This window comes from Physeter macrocephalus, chromosome 8 (assembly GCF_002837175.3).
Source record: "Physeter macrocephalus isolate SW-GA chromosome 8, ASM283717v5, whole genome shotgun sequence".
NCBI lineage: Eukaryota > Metazoa > Chordata > Mammalia > Artiodactyla > Physeteridae > Physeter > Physeter macrocephalus.
In genome coordinates, this window is record NC_041221.1 from 50,233,483 (window position 1) to 50,240,307 (window position 6,825).

A 6,825-nucleotide genomic window follows, 5' to 3' on the forward strand; every position below is an offset into this window, starting at 1 on the left:
GAATTGGGAGACTGGGATTGACATGTATACACTAATATGTATAAAACGGATAACTAATAAGAACCTGCTGTATAAAAAATAAAATAAAATTCAAAAATTCAAAAAGAAAATTAAAAATAAAAAAATTTTTCTTTAAATAATAAATAAAAAGAAACCAAGATGGTATTCAGTAAGAAGGGATCCAATATAGGAGAAAAAGAAGAGAATCCTCAATAAGGTAATGAAGCAAAGTTCTAGGTAACAGCTGTGTAGAAGGCTGGAAGGCAACAAATCCAGACAGAAATGTTGCAGAGGATCTTGGACGGTTATTTCTAGGGAGAAAAAAGAATAGACGGATAAATTATCTGACAGGTTTGAAAGTACGGAATGTTACATTGAGAAAGATCTTACAAAAGCATTGGAAGATGTGGAGAATTTAGACTTAGGTTACAAGAAAACTAAGCAAATGAAAAAATGAGGTAAATTAATAACTCCAGGAAAAATGAAAAGTTCTATAAGTAAATATAGTCATAGTATTGGCTTAGCAGATAGTTTTTACACAGTCACAATTATGAAAACACCAAATATGGATTTTTTTTAAAGTATGACATAATTATATTAGGAGAATGAGGGTGTAGAGGAAAAGGTACACAAGAACTAAAATCTTGGACCTGGAGGTTATTATGCTTAGTGAAGTAAGTCAAACAGTCTCCTCAGCAAGTGGTGTTGGGAAAGCCAGACAGCCTCATGTAAATCAATGAAGTTCAAACACTCCCTCACACCATACACAAAAGTAAACTCTAAATGGCTTAAAGACTTAAATATAAGACATAATACCATAAAACTCCCTAGCAGAGAACATAGGCAAAATATTCTTTGACATAAATCATAGCAATATTTTCCTAGATCAGCCCAAGGCAAAAGAAATAAAAGCAAAAATAAACAAATGGGACCTAATCAAACTTACACACTTTTGCACAGCAAAGGAAACCATAAACAAAACAAAAAGACAACCTATGCACTGGGAGAAAATATCTGCAAATGATGAGACCAATAAGGGCTTAATTTCCAAAATATACAAACAGCTCTCTGAATATCAAAAATATAAACAAGCCAATCAAACAATGGCAGAAGACCTAAATAGAAATTTCTCCAAAGAAGACACAGATGGCCAACAGGCACATGAAAAGATGTTCAACATCTCTAATTATTAGAGTAATGCAAATCAAAACTGCAATGAGGTATCACCTCACAGCGGTCAGAATGGCCATCATCAAAACATCTACAAATAATAAATGCAGGAGAGGGTGTGGAGAAAAGGGAACCCTCCTACACTGTTGGTGGGACTGTAGATCAGTGCAGCCACCATGGAAAACAGTAGGAGGGTCCTAAAACAACTAAAAATAGAACTACCATATCATCCAGCAATCCCACTCCTAGGCATATATCCAGAAAAGATGAAAACTCTAATTCAAAAAGATACATGCAGACTTCCCTGGGGTGGCACAGTGGTTAAGAATCCGCCTGCCAATGTAGGGGACACAGGTTCAAGCCCTGGGCCGGGAAGATCCCACATGCCGCAGAGCAGCTAAGCCCGTGCACCACAACTACTGAAGCCCGCACGCCTAGAGCCCATGCTCCGCAATAAAAGAAGCCACCGCAATGAGAAGTCTGTGCACCTCAATGAAGAGTAGCCCCTGCTCGCTGCAACTAGAGAAAGCCCACACACAGCAACAAAGACCCAACGCAGCCAAAAATAAATAAATAAATTTATTGTTTTTAAAAAAAGCATAAGAGGAGAAAGGCAAGTTCCTCCTAAGATGACATTGTTCCCAAAAGACCAGAAAAAAAATTAAAAAAAGAAAAGATACATGCACCCCAATGTTCATAGCGGCACTATTTACAATAGCCAAGACACGGAAGCAAGGTAAGTGTCCATCAACAGATGAATGGATAAAGAAGATGTGATACACATACACACACACACACACACACACACACACACACACACAGAGGAATATTACTCAGCCATAAAAAAGAATGAAATAATGCCATTTGCAGCAACATGGATGGACTTAGAGATTATCATATTGAATGAAGTCAGACAGAGAAAGACAAATATTATATGATATCATTTGTATGTGGAATCGAAAAATAATAATAAAAATGAACTTTTTTACAAAACAGAAACAGATTCACAGACATAGAAAACAAACTTACGGTTACCCAAGGGGAAAGGGTGGGAAGGGATAAATTAGGAGTATGGGATTAACAGATACCACTATATATAAAATAAACAACAAGGATTTACTGTACAGCACAGGGAACTATACTCAATATCTTATAATAACTTACAATGGAAAAGAATCTGAAAAAGAACATAATATGTATATATATCCACAACACTTTGCTATATGCCTCAAACTAACACAGTATTGTAAATCAAATATACTTCAATAAATTTTTTTTTAATATTTTAATAAAATAAAACTAGTGAATATAACAAAAAAGAAACAAACTCACAGATAAAGAGAACAAACCACTGGTTACCAGTGAGGAGAGGGAATTGGGTAAGGGCAAGATAGGGATAGGGGATAAAGAGGTACAAACTACTATGTATAAAATAAATAAGCTACAAGGATATGTTGTACAGCACAGGGAATATGACCAATATTTTATAATAACTATAAATGAAGTATAATCTATAAAAATTTTGAATCACTATGTTGTACATTGGAAACTAATACTGTAAATCAATACCTCAATATAAAAATATACCTCAATATAAAAATAAAATAACTTAAGAAAGAACTAAAATCCTCATCAACCATAATAAGAATTTAACAAAAAGTCTTTCAACAAGAATTAAGATAACTTTTATGCATGCATTATCAATTAGAAATGTGGAAGTTTAAAAAAAAAACAGGGCTTCCCTGGTGGCACAGTGATTAAGAATCCGCCTGCCAATGTAGGGGACACGGGTTCGAGACCTCGTCCAGGAAGATCCCACATGCCGCGGAGCAACTAAGCCCGTGTGCCACACCTACTGAGCCTGTGCTCTACCGCCCACGAGCCACAACTACTGAGCCCACATGCTACAACTACTGAAGCCTGCGCACCTAGAGCCCGTGCTCTGCAACAAGAGAAGCCGCCGCACTGCAATGAAGAGTAGCCCCTGCTCGCTGCAACTAGAGAAAGCCCATGCGCAGCAATGAAGACCCAATGCAGCCAAAAATAAAATAAATTAAATAAATTTTTAAAAAATAAAATTAAATAAAAAATTAAAAAAAAATTTTTAAAGATAACTACAAGAAGAAACAGCTAAGAATTGAAAGTGGGGGTAGGAAATTCTGTTTTATAAATAGACCTCTTAGCACTATTTGACATTTTAAAATATACATGTATTATTTTCAAAAAAAATTTTTTTTTCAGTTTTTAAATAAGTGATTTAGAGTTTTCGTTTTTCAGGAAGAAAATGTTCTCTAGTGCAGCCAAAAATAAAATAAATTAATTTTTAAAAAATAAAATTAAATAAAAAATTTAAAAAAAATTTTTAAAGATAACTACAAGAAGAAACAGCTAAGAATTGAAAGTGGGAGTAGGAAATTCTGTTTTATAAATAGACCTCTTAGCACTATTTGACATTTTAAAATATACATGTATTATTTTCAAAAAAAATTTTTTTTTCAGTTTTTAAATAAGTGATTTAGAGTTTTCGTTTTTCAGGAAGAAAATGTTCTCTTCTAAATTAGAACATAGTTTGTAAGACCAATATCAAAGAGCTTTCCCTGGCAATCTTCATAATTACCAGCTGAAAATCAAGGGTAATGATAACAAGAAATCCCTTATGGGCTGAATTGTGTCTCCCCCCAAATTCATATGTTGAAGTCCTAATCCCTAGTACCTCAGAATGTGATAGTATTTGGAAATAAGGCCTTTAAAGAGATGACTAAGTTAAAATGAAACAGGTGGGGTAGGTCCTGATCCAACCTGACAAGTGTGCCTTTAGGAGGAAATATGGATACACAGAGAAACAGCAGAGGTACACACAGGAAACCATGTGAGGACAGTGAGAGAAGGCAGCCATCTGCATGCTAAGGAGAGAGGCCTCAGAAGAAACCAAACCTTGATCTCAGACTTTTAGCCTCTAGACTGTGAGAAAATAAATTTCTGTTGTCAAAGCCATTCGGTCTGCAATATTTTTGTTATGGCAGCGCTGGCAGATTAATACAATATTTTTTTACTATTTCCAAATTGAAAACTCAGCATTGATATTTTAAACTCCTTGTATTTAAAACATTATTTTAAACAAAGAATTTTTCTCATTATTCCAATCTCAATAGACTTTCCTGGGACTTGGGATGGAGCCGAGCCTGACCATCCTTTAAAAACCCCCAAGGATTAGGAACCACTGCAGGGTTTTAATCACGGGAGCAATGAGATAATTATTTTTTCTAAAAGAAAAAAAAAAGACGCATTGTTTGCTCCTCACTTAATATGTGCTCTTGACGATTTAACAATAAGAAGTTTAGAATTTTAGAACTAAAGAGAACCTTACAGATCATTGGGTCCAATGGTTTTCAACAATTTAACATTTTTTTCCCCACCAAGCTAACCAAGACAATGAGTGAAGGGATCTTCTGCCCCATGAAACCCCCTGCAGCTGAGAGGGGTGGATAGGGGATGGGGTGGTTCCTCATTATTTTGAATTTTTTAAGCATCTGCTACTTTGCTTAAATATTTTAGTTAATAATATTAAATTTAAGGTTAGGTTATACAGATATTTCACAATGGAAGAAAAAGTCTTTGTTAAATAAGACTCAAAGAAAAGTGTTTAAATCAGAGTCCTAACTCAGTCCCTTTCAAGAATGTAACTTACCACCTAAGTTCACCTTCTATTTTGTCCAGATCCTTTTTTTTTTTTTTCATAATTGAGATGTTACTGGTTGTTCTGAGGATCAGCACAGACATTTAAATTGTATACAATTGTTTTTTTTTCCTTGGCTGTGTTGGATCTTTGCTGCTGGGCGCGGGCTTTCTCTAGTTGCGGCGAGCGGGGGCTACTCTTCTTTGCTGTGCGCAGGCTTCTCACTGCGGTGGCTTCTCTTGTTGCGGAGCATGGGGTTCAGGCGCGCAGGCTTCAGTAGTTGTGGCACACGGGCTCAGCAGTTGTGGCGCAAGGGCTCTAGAGCGCAGGCTCAGTAGTTGTGGTGCACGGGATTAGTCGCTCCGAGGCACATGGGATCTTCCCAGACCAGGGCTTGAACCCGTGTCCCCTATATTGGCAGGCAGATTCTTAACCACTGTGCCACCAGGGAAGTTCCTAAATTGTATACAATTCTTAACATACGTACCAAAAATCTAAAAAATCATGTAGTTGTGATTCTTTTCTGAACAGTTATTCCAGTGATTTTCCAGCTTAAAATTTGGAGGCAAATTTTCCTTGACAGGGTATCAAGTACCAATATCTTCAAATACTGATATGCTGTTACATCGTAAGTCCCACTCATTCACAATTTACTATCATATATACTACATACTCAAATTGTCAATCGTTCACAGCACATTAACAAAGTTACGAGAAGAACTGGACTACCACAACGAAAGATGTTACAGAGTACACAAAATTCTGACCAGGAAAGCCAAGATCAAGTAGTGAGTGGTTTGCTTTAGGAAACAATTCAACCAAAAACAACATGCGAAAAGAAGTAATTTAAAGTGTTTAAGACATTAAATGCACAACTGACTCCAAACTGCCATTTAGTGTGCTTTGCATTATAGGATATAAAAGCTACCCCTCATCTATGGAATGTTAAGCTGACACCCAAGATAATCAAAGCCTTCCATTCAATATCCCACTATTTTCTGGTTGTACCAAAAAATAACAACCAGCAACTGATTTCACCTCTTAAAAAAAAAAGCATTTACACTTAAAAAATGGGATAAGGTGGGATTCCCTCCTTTTTAAAAATGTTTCTAGAGCTACTAAAACACTTGTATTTATAAAATAGTTGATAAGAATATTCCTCTGGATTGTACAAGCAGGGAGACAGGGACCACTGATAGGACCGGATGTGTGATATTAATCAGAGTTGCTTCTTTCTCTCCTGCTTCATCAGAGTCTGGGCTCTTCTCATTTTTGGTTTCTCTGTTTTCTGCAGGTAAGTCTTCTTTAGTCTCTTGGCTAGCCACTTCAGCCTGTTTTCCCTTTGCTCCCCTTTTCCCTTTTGTCTGCACTTTTTTGGCTGAAGATTTTTATCCTTTCCTGCTGCCTTTTTTGGCTTCGTTTCCACTTTTGCGGGAGCCGGTTTAGCTGACAACCTAACCGATCTCCTCTCGGGCCCTCCTTCGCCGCTCCCTCCTCGGCGGAGCTGACCTTCCTCTTGGGCATTGTGGCAGAGGGGCGGCGGGCGTGCGCCGCCAAGAGCCTTCGCGAAGCTGGGCTGCCTGGCCGCTAACGCTCCTCCCGCCGCCCGAGCTGCTGGGCCCCGCCCAGATCCTTTCTTAACCTTCACAGTACTCCCACAATACAAATCTTCCCAGCAAATGAGCAAATGTTCAACCACAACATAGTGTAACCCAAAGGATTATCAGGGAATCATAATGTAAAAGTGCCATTTTTTTAAACATCTTTATTGGAGTAGAATGCTTTACAATGGTGTTAGTTTCTGCTGTATAACAGTGAATCAGCTATATGTATATACATATATCCCCATATCACCTCCCTCTTGCGTCTCCCTCCCACCCTCCCTATCCCACCCCTCTAGGTGCTCACAAAGCACCAAGCTGATCTCCCTGTGCTATGCAGCTGCTTCCCACTAGCTATCTATTTTACATTTGGTAGTG

General features: G+C 37.4%; 1 protein-coding gene and 1 pseudogene across 3 annotated transcripts in view; both read right to left on the reverse strand.

Annotated features, from left to right (window-relative positions):
- PRKAA1 (protein kinase AMP-activated catalytic subunit alpha 1) overlaps nt 1-6,825 on the reverse strand; it is a 51,105-nt gene that overhangs the window by 21,728 nt on the left and 22,552 nt on the right. The window lies entirely within an intron of this gene.
- On the reverse strand, nt 5,980-6,370 carry LOC114486726 (non-histone chromosomal protein HMG-14-like; annotated as a pseudogene).